The 17,101-nt window shown below is 41.7% G+C and overlaps 1 protein-coding gene across 2 annotated transcripts in view; it reads left to right on the top strand.

Annotated features, from left to right (window-relative positions):
• The first annotated feature begins 3,461 nt into the window (after nucleotides 1-3,461).
• ACSF3 (acyl-CoA synthetase family member 3) overlaps nucleotides 3,462-17,101 on the top strand; it is a 234,265-nt gene continuing 220,625 nt past the window's right edge. The window contains exon 1 of one of the 2 annotated variants that reach the window (XM_020989142.2): nucleotides 3,462-3,714. The gene's annotated coding sequence lies outside the window, so the exon portion shown is untranslated. The remainder of the gene's footprint in view (nucleotides 3,715-17,101) is intronic. The other variant, XM_020989140.2, reaches the window with a different exon arrangement.

The following is a 17,101-nucleotide window of genomic DNA, read 5'->3' as shown; positions in this document are numbered from 1 at the left end:
CAAGCAATCTGACATAAGTTCTACATGCACCATCATATTAAAAACTGGTTATTTTTCACTTATGGGTAGTGTTCTGGTTGGGTTAAATCATCTTCCTAGAGTTACACATCTGATGTTTCAAAGGAATGCCTTTGACCCAGCTCTCTATCCACTAGGTCACGTTGCCTTTCCATAACAATGAAGATTTGGAAAATATAATGAAGAGTCACTGTAAGTTAGGGTGAGATCTCTCAAAATGGGCACCCAACCCTACAACAGAAAAAGTTATCGAAAAGAAAGGCTAAGTCTAATGGGCACTGACTTGCAAGATGGACTCTGCTCTTCCCACCTCCTTCCTGGGATACCGCAGGCCTCAGAGCTAAGGGATCCTGTGGTACCAGAACTGGCGAAGTTTTTGCTGGACCTAGGGTAAGGTCTTCCTGATCTTTCTGAAAGTGCACAATTACAGCTGAACTGAAATTGGAGGCGGTGGAGACCACAGCTGCCCAGTGAGAAGCTCAGCCTAGTAGTGAACCAACCTGTTTAGCACCAACACTCTGCCTGGTGCAAGGGCAAAAGACCTTGATGCCCTGCAGTACTAAAGGCATAAGTCACCTTAGCCACATTTACTTCTTACCTTTGTTCCTCACCACCACTGAACTCCTAAGTTTATTCCCATGGAAGTTGTATGCATATGTTGGAAAGTATATCCCAGGTTTATGGGGAGAATGTTTTATAGCTATTCTCCTTACTATGCCATATTAGTAAATGCCATGACTTTGAGCTAATCGCTAACCAGCTAACTGGTTCAGATGAAACTCACTGGGAGGGGCTCCTGAGCCACACACTTCAGGAGTGTAGACCCTCAGGATACCTTACCACAGATGATCTCTAGGGGTCCAATTCTTAACAAGCGAGCAGAGTCGCCCAGGGGTGGTGCATGCACATGGATCAATTGATGTATGGACACCGGTTGAGAATTTTAACTTCAAAATACGAGGGGGCAGCTAGGTGGAGCAGTGGATAGAGCACCAGCCCTGGAGTCAGGAGGACCTGAGTTCAAATCCAGCCTCAGACACTTGATACTTACTAGCTGTGTGACCCTGGGCAAGTCACTTAACCCCAATTGCCTCATTAAAAAACATCAAACTTCAAAATACAGCAATATTTTACACATACAATAACAATAAGAAGCTTTACCCACAGTGAAAGAATTCTTTTTTTATACCACCCTTGAAAGAAATCAAGCAAACAAATCCTACATCTGTATGTACATACATACAAATTATAACACATAATATGTAATATAACATAACTATATATAACACACATGATATATAGATATAATACATAATTGTAATGCCTTCCCTTATTTACTTTCTATTTATCCTGTAAATACTTAGTTTGTACATATATATGTTTGCTTGTTATCTCCCCCATTAGATTGTAAGTTCCTTGAGGGCAGGGGCTATCTTTTGACTCTTTTTGTATCCCTAGCACTTAGCACAGTTCCTGGCATGCGCTAGATGCTTAATAAATGTTTACTGAATGACTATTATATAGACACATGTATATAAGTACATGAATATACAAACACAAATATATGTATATACATGTCTATATACACTATGCACATACATAAATATATACTTAGATATATACATGCATATGTGTGTATACATACACATATACACATACATATTAAAAACTGCTTGGAGAGGTCTCACTCTGGAGTTATCCATAGGACCTTCTTTTTGGCCTCAGGAAGAGTCTTAGAGGAGCGAACAACAAAAATTAATCAGGGAAGGCTTTGAGTTATTTCTATATATACATATGTATATATACATATTTAACATTGATTACCTAGCCATCCATTCATGTATCTACCTACCATGTATGTATGTATGTATGTGTCTATATCTATCTATCTATCTACCTATCTATCTAACTATCCCTCTCCTGGTAGTTAAGACTAAGGAGTAGGGCATGGGTTTCACTGGAGGCTTAGGAATGGAAAGGACACTGAATATGGAGTCACAGACCTGGGCTCAAATCCCGGCTCAGTCACCTGTTGCTCCTATGACTTTGGGCACCACACCCAACCTGGTGGAGCCTCAGGTTCCTCATCTGTAAAATGGGTGGTTGTTAATGACAAAACAGGAAAATGGTAAATGTTGGAGAGGATGTGGGAAAATTGGAACGCTAATACATTGTTGGTGGAGTTGTGAAATGATCCAACCATTTTGGAGAACAATTTGGAACTATGCCCAAAGGGCTACAAAAATGTGCATACCCTTTGATCCAGCAATAGCACTTCTAGGGCTATATCCCAAAGAGATCAAACAAATGGGAAAAGGACCCACATGTACAAAAATATACATAGCAGCTCTTTTTGGGGTGGCAAAGAATTGGAAATTGAGAGGATGCCCAAGTTTCATATTTCTGATGGTTCCTCCTATTGGTTTTAATTTTTACTTACAACTTCACTAATGTGAAAATATGTTTAATGGGTATATAAATGTAAAGCCTATGTCAGATTGTGCGCCGTCTTGGGGAGGGTGGGGGGGAGAAAAAGGGAGAAAAAATTTTCAACTCAAAAGCATATGGGAAAAAAATAAAAAATAACTAAAAAATAACAAAAAAAAATAAATAAATAAAATGGGTTGTTGTTGTTTGTCCTTGGTACTTGGGAAGGATCAAAATGACATCAGATGTCAGGTCAATGTACAGCATGTCCAGCTGTGGCTGATCAGGCCCCCACCAGCTACAGCTTCCTGGAGCCACAGCTGAGAGCTGGGTGGCAGGTGGACACCAAAGGTACACCAGAGATGCTAGGCCTCCTGAATACGCCATACGCCCCTGTAAAACAGGTAGACTTGTACAGGGCCCATCTTAAGAGTCTGATATGGGTTTAAGATCCAGGACGGAGTTTGACCTTTGCCCAGGCTTTCACCCAAAGGGCTCAATAATTAAGAAGCACAGCTCTCCAATCTCTCCCAGTTAGGAGGTTCCTCACTCTTTGAACCTTAGATTTACATATTCACTCCTCCATACAGGCGCCAGGAAAAAGCCTTGAAATTTACAACTCTATCTAGGAACTCTGATAAGGAGGAAATGTATGTTATCACATGCTTAGCAGATGTTTTGGGAGTGTCTCACGGGGAGGACTCTGAAGTTAGGATGGATTTTCTCTATATGTCCTGTACCCTCAGAAAAATAAACTGAGTCACTTTTTCTGCTCCGCCTGGCCCACTTCATGTCTTATTTCACGCCTGCAACTATCTGGTTGCAGGCAACACAGACTAAGGGCCCCTCCAGCTCTAAATCTTGATCGCGGTGGGTTTGAACCTCAGCTCCTCCTCAGCCACCCCCAACCTCAGTTTCCCCCTATGTTAAATAATGGGCTGGGCTTCCTCTTCCTCTCCCCGCCCCCTCCCATCCCGGCTCCATAGGCCCCGCCCGCACCGAAGGGCAGGAGGGAATGTTTCCGCAGCGGAACCTCGGGAGCGGGGTGCTGGGGGCGCGGGGGACGTGTTTGCGTGCGCACTCGCCCTGGCCCAGGTGAGGGTCCCGCCAGGACTTTCCTGCCCTCGTTGGCGCCCGGTCCCTACCGGCCGGAGCGTGACGTCAGCGCCCGCTGCGTGCCCCTCCCCTCGGCGGCCGGACGTAACGCGTTTCCCTTTTTAGCGGCGCGGCAGCGGCAGTGGCAACGGGCGGCGACGGCGGGGGAGGCAGGTGAGGCGGGTCTGCGCAGCCGCGGGCCGGGACGTCTGGGGACAGGAAGAGAGGAGCGGTGGTGGCTCGCGCCCCGGGGACGCTTCCTGTTCCGCCTGCCCACCCGTGGGGTGGAGGGGAGGTGGTTTACCATCGTATGTGCTTTAGCGTCTAGCCCAGTGTGCTAATGGAAAGAGTCAGTGGACCTGGGTTTGAATCCTACCCCTGTTGCGAACTGGCCGTGTGACCTTGAGCAAATCCCTTCACTTCTCTGGGCTTCAGTTTCCTCATCTGTAAAATGAGTTAACCCCTCTAAAGGATCCCAGAGAGCCCTTCCTGCTCTGATAGTTTGTTAGATTTTCTCTCTCCTGGTGGTCTGGGTTTACTTATCTTTTCACCAGAGAACTTCCAAGTCAGCCGGTCCAGCCCTTACCTCGCTTTGGAACTTCGTGCGCACTTCTTCAGCCGGCTGCCTCATAGACAGATAGCTCAAACTCAATTTGTCCGAAAGAGAAATCAACAAATTTCCTCCGCAAGCCCACCCCTCCTAAAAATCTCCCTATTTCTGTCGAAGGCGCAGTCATCCTTCCCAGCCCCTAGTTTTGCATTCTCAGAGGTTCTTAAACTGGGATCCTTTGGCTGGCTGGATTTCTGAGGGTCTCTGAATGTGGATGAGGAAAAAAAAGAACACGTGAATGAATGAATAAAGCATCTATTAAGCTCTTACTATATGCAAAACACTATATTAATCCCTGGGGTAAGACAGTCCTGCTCTGTAGAAGCCCATATTCTAATAGGAAAACCCATGGAAGGTTTCAGCTGCAGGTCAGATGGAGAGGTCCCATTGTCCTTAGGGTGCAGCGTCAAGGCAGATGTTAAACGCCTCCTCTCTGATGTTCTACTGACTGTTGAATTCGTGGACAACGCCCGGAGTTTTCCTTTCTCACTCTTCAGTACCTGCAGCAGTATCACTGGCAGGAGCAGTTTCTAGGATGCTTTATTTTGTCTAACCTTTGGTTTCTTTCATGATTCCATATGTTTTGTTTTATGCATTGAAAACGTTGTTCTGACGAGTCCACAGACCTCACTAGACGGTGAAGAGCCCCTGGTTAGAGCCTCTCTGCTTCATTACTCACCTCATCCGGTCAATGGCCAAGTCTTTTCCATTAGAGAGAAAACGAGGACCTGGGCTCATACTCATCCTCCCTCTGAGGCCTTGGGCAAATTGCTTAAGTTTTCCCTCAGTTTCCTCATCTGTAAAATGAAGGGGTTGGACTAGATACTCTCAAAGGCCCTTGCCAATTCTAAACCATGATCCTCTATGTTCACAATACCTTGCTTCTTTTCTCTCTATCCAGGAGTTAATGACCCTAGTTCAATCCCACATCATTTCTCTCTTTTACTGTAAAATCTTGTAATTGAACTCCTGGCTTCTAGCCCTTTCACCTTTTCAATCCACTCTTGAAATTATGAAAATAACTTTTCTGGGGCAGCTAGGTGGCACAGTGGATAGAGCATGGGCCGTGGAGTCAGGAGGACCTGAGTTCAAATCCAGCCTGAGACACTTGACACTTACTAGCTGTGTGACCCTGGGCAAGTCACTCAACCCGATTGCCTAGCAAAAAAAAAAACAAAAAACAACAAAAACAATCTTTCTAAGCTATGACTCTGACCATGGCATCCCCCAGCTTAAGGACATTTTGTGGTTCTCTATTGCCTTCTTCCTCTAGGATAAAATACAAATCTTATACCATTTCAAGCTCTTCAAAATCCATTTCCTGGCTACTTTTCACGTCCTATTTCACTTTACTCTGCTTCACACAAACTACCTCCTAACTAAACTGGCCTACTTTCTCTCCCACTTTTGACAAGATTTTCTGCCATGCTTGCAATGAGCTACATCCTACTTTCACTCTTTTAGAATCCCTCATGATTTATCTCATGGTGCCCTGCCCTACAGGAAGGAAACCTTTTCTGATTCCCGAAAACTTGGTTCTGTCCCTCAGACAACCATATATATACTTACATGTTCACGTGTTGGTATGTAAGCACCCTCCCCCTACCCCCCAACACTGGTCCTTGAGACAAGAACTTTTTAATTGTGTCTTTGTAACTTCAATGCCTGGCATAGGATACTTACACATAAAAAATATTTGATAAATGTTTGTTGTATTGACTTGGAGCTTTTGATATCATTGAGTCCAATATCTTCATTTTATAGAAAAGGAACCCAAAGTCCCGTGATTTGCAAAAGGGCCTTCAGGTGGTGAGTGGCAAAACCAGGACTGGAACCTGAGTCAGCTGATTCTTTTCTGTCTAGTGTTCTTTCCATTGCCCCATGCTGCCCTCACATTTGAGCTAATTCTTAAAGAGCACCTTAATTTCCCTCTAAAGTCTATCCCATGATTCCCTCATCTTTATCTCATCAGAAAGTTTTTCCTGGTGTCTAAGTTAAAGATTTCTTCTCATAATTTAGGGCTGTTTCTTCCAAGTTATACCCTCTCTGAGACAGAATTGCTGGTAAATGCCTTCCTTAATCAAGCCTTCACTTGGAATTTTAAAGATGGAACAGACCGGATCCAAGCTAGTAATTTCCAGTGCTCTTGTGGGTTGTCTCCAAGCAGTCAGAAGCCGAATCACATCTAAGGTTTGACTCATTTGCAGGGTAGAGAAACAGACCCAGCTCTGATAAGTAACATAACCAGTCCCCAGCTAGGTGTCTCAGAGTGGGTAGAGCACTCACCCTAAGTAAAAAAGACTTGAGTTCCAGTCCAGCCTCAGATATTCCACTAGCTGTGTGACTCTAGGCAAGTCACTTGATCTAGGTCTGCCTCAATTTCCTTTACTGTAAATTGGGGATGAAAACAGCACCTAACTCACAGAGTTGTTTGAAGATCAAATGAGAGAGTATCTGTAATGTGCTTAGCACATAGTAGGTACTATATAAATCTTAGCTATTAGTAGTGGTAGTGTTGTTCCTACTACTCCTAGGAACAGAACCAATGCCTAAGGCCTGGTCTTCTGCCCACAAATACCCTGGTGTTTACAGCACACCATTGTGTGAATGGTGTGTACCCACTAGCCTTCTTTTCTCTTTCTCTAGGCTAGATAACCCATACCTCCCATAGGGTAGTGGAAAGAGCATTAGTTCCGAAGTCAGAGGATCTAGGTTCACATCCTCCTCCCTCTGAAATTTCTCACCTGCACAACCTCAACTTCCCGTTCCTTACTTAGTCTCTTCATCTAAGAAATGAAGGGCTTGGGTTAGATGTCCTCTCAACTCTCTTCCATGCCTAGATCTGTAATCCTATGCACTCAGGGCCCATAATTTCAGGATGCTTCTCTGGAAGCTCTCCATCACTCAAAGTTTAATTTATATTTCAGGAACTTTAGAAATATGTTTTATAGTGTGGGCTATGTTTCATGGCTTCTCTCAAGAGCGGAGTGGAAGAGATTGAAAGAAGATAGATTCTGGGCTAAAAGGGAACATAGAGGCCACTTAGTTCAGCCTTCTCATTTTATAAGTCAGGAAACTGAGGATCAAAAAAGTCATTCCCCTCCCCCCCTTACCCCTCAACCCCCCACCCCCACGGTCAAATGGGAAAGTGGCCTTGACAAGATTAGTGAATTGGTGCATTAAGTTGGTGGGCCCGAATTAAGCCAAACACAAAGCTTATACCATCGGGTCAATAGAAGCAACAGTATTTTTACTTCCTAAATGATGAGCTGTTTAGCAATGACTGGGTTTCAAATGTGTTTTTCCTCTTGGTTTTCTTGATTTGAACGTAGTGGCCGTAAGTGCTGTGTAAATGTCTACTACTTAAAAATAAAGTTTTAAGAACAACCCCTTCCCCTCTACCAGCAGATATTGGGCTGATCATATGTGACCGCTGTACAAACAGCACAAATGAATCTCACTCGAGATGTAATGGAGGAGAAACATTCTTGAGGTCTATTTTAAGTATGTATTTGGTTGAGGGTTGGGCGTGGTGTCAAGCAAATCGGGTGTCTTTCCATTAATTAGAAGCCATTCTTTTTTGTTTGGAGGGTGGTATTAATGAATAACATATATTTGTCTAACTTCATAGGCATCTTCGTGATCTCTAATTGAGTTAACTTCTGCTGAGTCCTCCAGAGATGGTAGTGGGCACCTTGAACGTAGGGTGTCAAAAACAAGATATCCAGAGAGATTTTGAAGGCTTAGTCAGGTGCCATCTCCTTCATCAAACTTTCCCTAATTTCCCCAGTGCCCTGCCCCCATCCAATGTACTCTGCTCACCTGAGTAACATTTTATCCCCTGAGTAGAACGTGAGCTCCCTGAGGGCAGGGACTGTTTTGTTGTTGTCTTTGTCCGGCATCTAGCACATGTAGCTTGCACCTAGTAGTTAATAAAGGCTTAATAAATGTTTGTTGAATCAGTTGTCCTTGAGGAAATTTGGGGAAAAAAAAGGTATAGAATTTAACATAAGGAGGAGGTGTGTGTGTTTTTTTTAAACTTTTGTAAGACTTTTGCTTAAGTAGGTTATAGAGTTTCTATACTTAGAAATATTCAGGAAGATGATAGACAGTCACCTGACCTTGTTGGTTTAGGTATTAACTGAGAAGCCTGTTAACATAGCAGATAGAGTAGCGGACTTTGAGTCAGGAAAAGCTGTGATTGAATCTCTCCTCACAAATGTCTTAGTTGTATGACCTATCTAAGCCTCAGTTTCTTTCCCTTTAAAATGGGGATCATAACAGTACCTCCCTCACAGGGTTGTTCCTGTGATCAAATAAGATACCTTGTAATGTACCTTTCTAATTTTAACGTGCTGTATGAATGTTAGCTGTTCTTATTTATTTTCCTGACACGCGTTAGGCATTCCTTCTAGTTCTGTGTCAGGAGAATGACTGAGGTTTCCACTCTCAGAACTCAGGCTGGTTTGAATGTGTAGTTGGTTCATCCAGAACAAGGAGAGACAATAAAGTTAAAAATATAATTTGCTGTCCTTCACATGTGAAAATGATGTTACTGAACACCTACTCTCTTGCCCAATCCCTTCACTGACCAAATGTTCACAGTTGTTAGAACAACTGTTCCTGCAACGGGACTTACACCCTTGAAGTGAGAAAAACGAGCTGTGCATGTAGGGCGTCAAACTGTCATCAAAGATGACAGTTTGAAGTTAATTCTTTGATGTGTCTGTGATCTCACTGATGCTGGTGCTCCCTCCAACCGTGCAGATTACAACACATCCTCGCCTTCTCATCACGTCCCTCTCTGCCTCTTGTTCTCCTGTAAATCCTCCCCAGGGAGTCCATCAGCATGCTCTGGGAACACAGGCGGTCCTTTGGCTATCCTTTACTCTCTCTCCGTGACAAGCTCACCTTCTTTTATGGTGTACATCACCGTGATGATAGCTTTTTCACTCTTCCATGCAATTCTTAGTCAATAATATGTTGCAGCCCATTAAAGCCCCCCCCCCCCCCCCCGTGCACTAGTCCATTGCCCCTTGGATGACTCCCAATTTTAATTCTTTAGAGAGCATAGTATTCCGTGATCCTTAGCTAGAGAGCATCACCAGAAGAATATTGATGTTGAAAGATGAGCCTTTGTTTCAGGGAGAAGCTTAGAGTCGTTAAAAACACTGTAAAATTTCCTAAAGCCAATCTAGCCTGCTCTCTTGCTAGTGAGCCCAGTTCACTGTCCATTTGCAGTGGCTGTCCAAGATACGTGTTCTAATGGAGCAGCTCTTTGGGTTGTCCGTCTAACACTGTGTCATGGTCTAACATTAGGCAGTCATCATCCACTTGGCTTTTATTGTGTGAATAGTTAAGCCATTGTTTTGGGGAGCAATTATGCACCCCAGTTAGAAAGCTTTATTGTTGTGGGGCTTGGTGTAACCAGTACAATGTCATGTGTAAACAGGAGCATTTCTATCAATTAGTTGATTGTTAAGATGCGATTTGCTGTAGAATACTATTTGTGAAAGCTTGCCTATTTGCCTGTAATATCATGCCTTCATCAAAGATTCCCTCCATATGTGTGTAAATTATTCTCATAAAGATTTTATAGAGATGGAAAAGTAGTTATGTGAGTTGGTATTTACTGGTATTTTCTCAGTTGTCTTTTTGGATAGCAATAAGGCCTGTTTTTTCCTAAGAAATTTGATATCCTACCCTCATAGCTATCTTGAGGATTGAAGTCTCCAGTCCCTGAAAATTGTGTCGCCTCCTCATAGATTCCCTCTGGGTATACTTAGTCTAGTCCACCTCCCTTTCTGCCTCTGTTTTCTTTAGTTTCATTTCTGCTTCCTCATGTAACACATCTGGGACTATGATCTTAGAGTCCAAATGTGGTATTCCTTGGCTTCTCTCCAGTTTCATCCTTAAATGCCCTCAGATTGATATGACTTAGTTGGTATGTTGCCAAGTTTTCTTTAATTTTTTTTCTTCACTGCTTGCTGTTTTATAAGATTATATTGCTCATAATCTTCCACCATCTTCTTCCGTAAGATCTTACAAATGAGTTTATAATAGAAACTGATGTTTCTCTTGGCTGCCATATCTCTCTACATAGCAAGTTCAGGTATTTGCTGGCCAAGGCATTTACTAGGTACTTTTGGTCTTCTCATTGTGGCAATTGAGTTAAACTTTCTTAGGAAATAGAATGATTCCATGTACTCGATATTTTTTCATTCCATGTATTTCAACTTATTTAAATGAGTCATATTAAAGTTGCTTCAATTGTACTTTATATTGTATAATTTTTATTCTTTTTCATATTGATTTTCATCAAATAAATATTTATTAAACATCTACTATGTACCAGGCACTGTGTTAAGTGCTGGAGATTCAAATTTGAAAAAAGAACAACATTCCCTGCACCCAAAGAACTTACAGTCTAATGGGGAAGATGGTATACAGAAGGAAGCTGAAAAAGTGGGGCTAGGACAAGGTACCCAACCCATGGGGCATGTTGGAGAAATCCAAATAAGAAGTCCCAAAATAGTACAGGCAGGTAAGAAATGAGATGTCTGAACTGAGCTCCCTCCTTAAGTGAAGGTTTGGAGGTCATGGCTCCACCCTCCGATCAGAGAGGCAGAAAGTGGTGATAAGGTAGAGTCCCAAGGCTGATAGAATTTTATAGGGTGATATATTCCCACTAATGAGCTACCTGCAGAATGGTGGAGAAGCCCTTCAGAGAAGTCCCAAAGGAGTGCAGCCAGGTGAGAAAAAATAAACAATTTTCATCTTTGCTCTATTAAATTAATTGTCTAACTCTGCAAAGCTGATTTGTCATAACTCCTGTGTTAGTAACAAGGTGATTATGGTCTGCTGAAACACAATTTCATTTTTTGGTGGTGGTGTTTCGTGGGTTGACACGGACAAAGAATTGATCATCCAGGTGCCATGCTATGGATGACTGGTCTCTGTGTAGTTAGTTAGGCTGGTCCTTGGAAGGCTAATGTAACCTGTTGCTAGGTCACCATATTAGATCCGGCCAAATATCGTGTTCCATTGGTGTAGTGTTTGAGAAGCCAAGGTCATCTCCACACCATTATGAGGCACTCCACTTTGTGGAGTTATTTGTATTGCTATGCTAACTCAATGGACAGGCCAGCCCACTGTGTATTATAGTCTGGAGTGGACAATAGGTCTAGTTTTGTTTTTCCTCTGAGAGAAATGCCTATTAGTAACCAGTGATTTGGGGATATATGGATTTCCCCCTTTGCTAAAGTCCTCATTTCAAAGCGCAGTCTCTGAAGGCTGAATTAACTTTCTCCCCAGTCTTGGTCAGACCCCACCCAACCTTACAGGGAATTTAATCTAAGGTGGGGAGCCTATTGTGCTCTACACTGGTTTGGGTGGGGATAAATTCTTTGATTAGGTGACCCAAGGCTGGGCAATTTAGAAGTGAATGACATAATCAAAGTTACATTTCCCCCAGCCTTTCATTTTAATGTTCATTCTCTCTCATTACTTGTTAACCAATCAGAGTTCATGCCACCCTCAGGAATGTCCACTCTTCCATGGGTATATAAACTGTGAACCTTCCCTCTCTTCTCCCCGACCGAGAGGAGTCTTTGACATTTGAGAGTGTTGCTGACCCTTTTATTAATAAAAGCATTATTAATAACATCATTAGCATTATTAATAGCATTATTAACAAAATGATTAATTACCCAGAAATTATGTCTCTCAGACTTTTAAAATGTCACACCCCTATGAATTGTTAGCTTACTCTTTTAATTATGGATTTCATTGAATAGTTCACATGATGTTCTGCAGCTTGAGATGGTTAACACAACGTCCTCAAGAAGGAGCGTCAGGAGTAACTCATTGTCTATAAAGAACCTCTTTTCCATTTAGAAGTTGAGTGTGAAACCTGAACTTGTTTGCCGTTGTTGTTGTTTTTTTTAGTTAGGCAATGAGGTTAAGTGACTTGCCCAGGGTCACACAGCTAGTGAACCTGAACTTGTCTTTCCCTCTAGACCCTCCCTTCTTCCTTTCTCACCACGGTCAAATGCACTGTCATCCTCCCAGTCCCTTAGGCTAACATCCTCTACTCTTCACCCTCTCTCACTCGCCGTATCAGTCTTGTCATTTCTGCCTTCATAACATCTCTCATATATTCTCCCTTCTCTGTCTCTGCCACCACCCTGGTGAAGGCCATATCCCCTCCTGCCTGAAGTAACCCCGTAGCCTTGTGCTTGGTCTCCTGCCATAATTCTCTTCCCACTCTATCCTCCACTCATCTGTCAAATTGATTTTCCTAAAGTGCAGATCTGGCCATATCATCCCCTCTATACAATAAACTTCAATAACTCACTGTTCGCCAGGATCTAATATAAAGTTTTCTGTTTGGCTTTCATATCCCTTGATAACCTGGTCCTTTTGTACCCTTCCAGTCTTCTTAGACCTTCTACCTTCGCAGGTGCCTGTGACCTAGTTACTCTGCTCTCCTTGTTCTTCCTACATGACAATATATATTTTTCCTGGCTGTACCCCATGACTGGAATGCTCTCCCATGTCTTCTTCATTTCTTTGCTTCTCTAGATTTCCTTCAAGCCTCACCTAACATCCCGTCTTCTGCAAGAAGATTCCTGATTCCCCATAGTGCTCGTGTCTTCCTATGAGATTATCTCCAGTTTATCTTGTATATGTCTTATTTGTACATAGCTCTTTTCATATTGTCTTCCCCATTAGACTAAACTCCTTGAGAGTTGAGACTGTTTTTTGCCTCTCTTTGTATTCTCAGCATCTAGCACAGAGCCTGGCAAATAGTATGCACTTAATAAATGCTTGTTCACTGACTGGGACATCCTCCATTACAGTGGCACACATCTTTAGTGAGCATACCTCTCCTGCTTTATGTTTTGCTTGATGTTAATAATCTGAAGGGCATTGAACAGAGTTGTCTGTGTTTCATTTTTCAGAGAATCTTATATAATTTTAAAATATACACAAGAGGCCTCTTATTGGGAGAGTACTTTTAAGATTGCATTTTACTCTACAGAGTCAATTGTTGTTTTGTAACAAAAAATAAGCACAGTAGGATCTTGTATTCTCTGAAAGCCACCCTGTCTCCTCATATTTTCCATCAAGGAATTATGTGTGTAGATCATTCTTCTTAAAGATGATTCTATTCAGCTCTGATCTTTCCATTAGGAATGCTTGGAAGTCCTCTATTTCATTGAATATCCATTTTTTCCCTTGAGGAATTACACTCAGTTTTGCTGGGTAAGTGATACTTGGTTGTAATCCTAGCTCTTTTGACCTCCAGAATATCATATTTCAAGCCCTCCAGTCCTTTAATGTAGAAGCTGCTAAATCTTGTGGTATCTTGACTATGGTTCCACAATACTTGAATTGCTTCTTTCTGGCTCCTTGTAGTAGTTTCTTCTTGACCTGGGAGCTCTCAAATTTGGCTGTAATATTCCTGGTAGTTTTCATTTTGGGATCTCTTTCAGAAGGTAAGTGGTGGATTCTCTCAATTTCTGTTTTACCCTTTGATATTCTAGAATATCAGAGCAGTTTTTCTTGATAATTTCTTGAAAGATGATGCCTAGCCTTTTAAAAAAAATTATTATTATGGCTTTTAGGTAGTCCAATAATTTTAAAATTATCTCTCCTTGATCTATTTTCCAGGAAAGTTGCTTTTCCAATGAGATATTTCACGTTGTTTTCAATTTTTTTTTATTCTTTTGATTTTGTTATTATTGTTTCTTGATTTCTCATGAAGTCATTAGCTTCCATTTGCTCAATTCTAATTTTTAAGGAGTTGTGTTTTCTTCAGTGAGCTTTTGTACCTCCTTTTCCTTTTGGTCAATTCTACTTTTTAAGGAGTTTTTTTCTGCAGTGAATTTTTGTGCCTCTTTTTCCATTTGGCCAATTTGGATTTCTAAGGCATTCTCCTCATTGGCTTTTTGTACTTTTTTAAAAAACTATTTGGCATACTCTGTTTTTGTTTGTTTGTTTGTTTTTTGCTTTTTGGTGAGGCAATCAGGGTTAAGTGACTTGCTCGGGGTCACACAGCTAGTAAGTGTCAAGTGTCTGAGGTTGGATTTAACTCAGGTTCTCTTGACTCCAAAGCCAGAGCTCTATCCACTTCGCCACTTAGCTGCCTCGTCTGTTTTTTAAGGTATTATTTTCTTCAGTATATTTTTGTGTTTCCTTACCAAGCTGTTGACTCATTTTTCATGATTTTCTTGTTATCACTCTCATTTCTCTTCCCAATTTTTTCCTCTACCTCTCTTACTTGATTTCAAAATCCTTTTTGAGCTCTTCCATGACCTGAGACCAATTCATATTTTTCTTGGAGGCTTTGGATGTAGATGCTTCTACTTTCTTACCATCTTCTCATGTGTGTTTTGATCTTCCTTGTCACTATAGTAACTTTCTATGATCAGAATTTTTTTCTGTTGTTTGCTCATTTCCCAGCCTATTTCTTGACTTTTAACTCTTTGTTAAAGTGCTGTTCTGCTTCCAGGAATGGAGGGCTCACTGTCCCAAGCTTCAGGAGTTTTGTGCAGCTGTTTCCAGAGCTACTTCTGGGGACCTGTAAGTTTTCAGTTCTTCCGAGGTGGTATGATCTAAGGAGAGGTGTGTTTACTCCTCTCCTGGCCTGTCCTGTGGTCTGTGAGTGACTGCAAGCACTCTTTTCTGCCCCGGAACTGTGACCAGAGTCCTTGCTCCACTGCAGCTGCAAATTCTGGTGCTCCTCTTCGCCCTGAGACTGCCACTCAGCACTGCGACCTGTATCCAGGTATGGGCAAAGCAATAGAGTCTTGCCCCCAGTGCCAGCCGAAAGACCCCTGTAATCTCCTTCTGACCAGTTAGTTGTTCAGCTGCTTTACTATCGGTGGGCTGAGAGCTCCAGAAGCAGCCACTGTTGCTGATGATTCCCCTTTAGTGTTTTATAAATAAGTTTGTATTCTTGTCTGTCATGTCATTCTGGAGATTTGGTGACTGAGGTAGTTTTGTGGCAGCTGCTTTACATCAGTTAAATGTAGGGAGGAAGTGATGATAATCAAGGTCTTTGCCTTTTTTTTTGTTTCCTTTTTCAACATGATTGTTTGAATAGGTCAGGTTAAAGTTGTTGCAACTGAATACAATGTGTGTTTTCTCATATTTATCCCTCCATCTGCTTTGATGTTTATTTTGACCTTTGCTCTATCAATTGATGGCCTGACTACCCACAGAGAATTGGCTGATTTCTTCTGTGACTTCCTCATCAATAACTAGTTGTTTTATGTGTGTTAAAGATGTAATTAATTTCATTTTGTTGTGATTTTTTGATGCCCAGTGCCTTCCAACTCTTTTCAGGAAAGTATACAATGCTTCATCTCTTATCTCTGTGCCTTTGCATCGGCTAGCTCCTATACCTAGAATAATTCCTCTTCTCACCTCTGATAATCTGGTCATCCCTGATTCCCTTGGAAATTGAACTCAAGTTCTTCTTTCTACAATGAAACTACAAGTTTCTACAATGAAACTTCTCCTGCTTTCCCTGGAGCACCCTCCCTTTCAAAACTACCTTTTATTCATTTTGTATTTATTCTGCAGATACAATGCTTATATAGATTGTCTCCTAGATGTTGTCTATAGATGTTTTCTCACAGAATGTATCCCTGATGGCATCATCTCTTTCTCTTTTGTCTATGTATGACCATCACTTAGCACAGTAAACCTGATACATAGTAAACACTTAATAAATGCTTTTTGATTTATTGACTAGGTAGTTGGGAGACTTAATAAATGTTTATTGATTGCTTCTGCATAAGATCACAGAGTCATAGATTTATAGCTGGAGGGCATCTCAGTGGCCAGTAAGTTGAATCCTCTCATTTTACAGATGGGGAAACTAAGGTCTTGGACATTTGCATTCTATGCCCAAGGTCATATAAATAATAATTATCAGAGGTCATTTGGATGCAGATTTTTCTGATTTCAGTCAGCATTCTTTCCGCTATACCACAGAAATCTACACATCTCTGACCTCTTTCATTTCTTAAACTTGAGACATAGTTTCCTTTTCTTATTGTTTTATTGTTGCTTTTTAAAAAATATCACACATTTCCTAATAGCAATGAAATCACTAAACAAAAATTCCACCTAGGTTCCTAACACAATCCCTGCCTAGTAATAAAGAAAAACAGTTAAGCAAAAATGACCAACACTGTTAACCACGTCTGACAGCATGCAAGGTTCTGCACCCATGATTCCCTATGTCTTCACCGAGAAAAGTTTATTTCCTCCCCTTCTTCTGGGGTCATGGTTGGTCATTTTGAGTCAGAGTTTCCAACAAACTTTTAAGCATCCTCCTCTACCATCCTAATACTTAGCCCAGTGCCTGGCACATAGTAGGAGCTTAATATATGCTTCTTGACTCCTCCTTGCCAGTGTTTACTTTGAAGTCACTAAGTATCAGAGTACATTTTTTTTTCTTGATTTGGGGGATCTATTAAAGCGCTTTAGAAAATCTCTCTCCCTCTTCATCCTGTGCAACAAATTATGTGCACTTGCATCCTGATGGCCTTTGTCTTTATGCCTATGAGTACCGTGGAGCAGCTAGGTGGCACTGCATTGAATAGAGGGCTGGACCTGGAGTCAGGAAGACCCATCTTCCTGGGTTCCAATCAGGCCTCAGATCTGGGACAAGTCACTTCACCCTGTTTGCCTCCGTTTCCTCATCTGTAAAATGATCTAGAGAAGGACATGACTAACCACTCCAGTATCTTTGCCAAGAAAATCCCGAATGGGGCCACAAAGAGTTGGACTCAAGCGAAATGACCAAACAACGACAGAGTAGTGCAAATGAGGGGACCAAGAAACCATATTTTTTTTTGAGAAACCGTATTTCTTATGATTTTCCCAGAACCGCCTAACTCTACCTGCTCCTTTTTCTTTCTTTTTTTTTCTTTT

This window comes from Phascolarctos cinereus, unplaced genomic scaffold (assembly GCF_003287225.1).
Source record: "Phascolarctos cinereus isolate Bilbo 61053 unplaced genomic scaffold, phaCin_HiC Scaffold_2;HRSCAF=192, whole genome shotgun sequence".
NCBI classification, from domain to species: domain Eukaryota; kingdom Metazoa; phylum Chordata; class Mammalia; order Diprotodontia; family Phascolarctidae; genus Phascolarctos; species Phascolarctos cinereus.
The sequence above is the reverse complement of the archived record's forward strand: the minus strand, read 5'-3'. Positions and strand labels throughout refer to the sequence as shown.